The sequence below is a fragment of the Tenrec ecaudatus genome, chromosome 5 (assembly GCF_050624435.1).
Source record: "Tenrec ecaudatus isolate mTenEca1 chromosome 5, mTenEca1.hap1, whole genome shotgun sequence".
In the NCBI taxonomy this organism is placed as follows: Eukaryota; Metazoa; Chordata; class Mammalia; order Afrosoricida; family Tenrecidae; genus Tenrec; species Tenrec ecaudatus.
This window is the reverse complement of record NC_134534.1, coordinates 36073663-36074624: the sequence shown is the minus strand read 5'-3', so window position 1 is coordinate 36074624 and position 962 is coordinate 36073663. Positions and strand designations below refer to the sequence as shown.

The following is a 962-nucleotide window of genomic DNA, read 5'->3' as shown; positions in this document are numbered from 1 at the left end:
CTGTGTTCAGTTACCATAATGCCTAAAACTTCTGTCCTTTATAAAAACCCACTTGGATCACAAACTAGGCTTTGGCATGAATTCTTCTTGTGTGAAGCCAAGGACCAGAGGTACTGTTCACCCGAGAAACCTAACCGTACCACATACCACTACTCAGTGACTGCTGAGATTGTAATAACCGGAAAGCAGGGGCCAGGCTGTTGGTCTTCTCCGGTGTGGCAAGGTTCTGCTGCCCATCAGGCTGCTGTGAATTAGAGTGAACTCAAAGGTAACCCATACCACCACACCGCCTTCGCTGACCCATGAGGACATGGACCAGGCCTGTCTTGTTCATGGTTTACCTTCAGCACCTAGCACCTACTGAGTGCTTGGCACTCAGTAAATGTTTAGAGAAAAAAAGGGGGAACTCCTTACCCCACATGCAGTGAACATTAAGTGAGATCGCGTAAGTCACGCACAGGGGACACCTGTGCCAGTAAGTGAGGGCTTCTAGGTACTAGCTTATTCTGTTTCCATGACACCAGGCTTCCTGGCTGGGTTCACTATGACTGTCCTCTCCTTATTCATTCCATTAAGACAGGTTTATAGTGCGTGCTTCAGCAGCACATATTCCAAAACCAGAACAATACAGAAAAGATTAGGATGGCCACTGCACAAGGATGGCATGGAAATTCGTGAGGTGCTCTACATTTTTGAGACTGAAACTGGATTAATAATGACCTACGAAAGCACATGGCAGGGGAGGTCAGGGGGAAGTGGGCATGAACAATGAAAGATGTTCTGGGAAAGATGTTCTGAAATTGATTGTAGTGAAGAGTGCACAAGTCTTAATATGACGGACCTGTTAAATTATATACGTACAAAGTACATACCAATAAAACTATTTCAAAAATGAGAAAGAAATATCATTGAGCACCTACATCTCACACAGAACGGGAAGAGCTTGGCCCCTGCCTTCAAGT

At 45.3% G+C, this 962-nt stretch overlaps 1 non-coding gene across 1 annotated transcript; it reads left to right on the top strand.

Moving 5' to 3' along the window:
• Positions 1 to 591: 591 nt before the first annotated feature.
• On the top strand, positions 592 to 694 carry LOC142449499 (U6 spliceosomal RNA). The gene has a single exon (XR_012784659.1). It is a non-coding gene; the product is annotated as a U6 spliceosomal RNA (small nuclear RNA).
• The last annotated feature ends 268 nt before the right edge of the window (positions 695 to 962 follow it).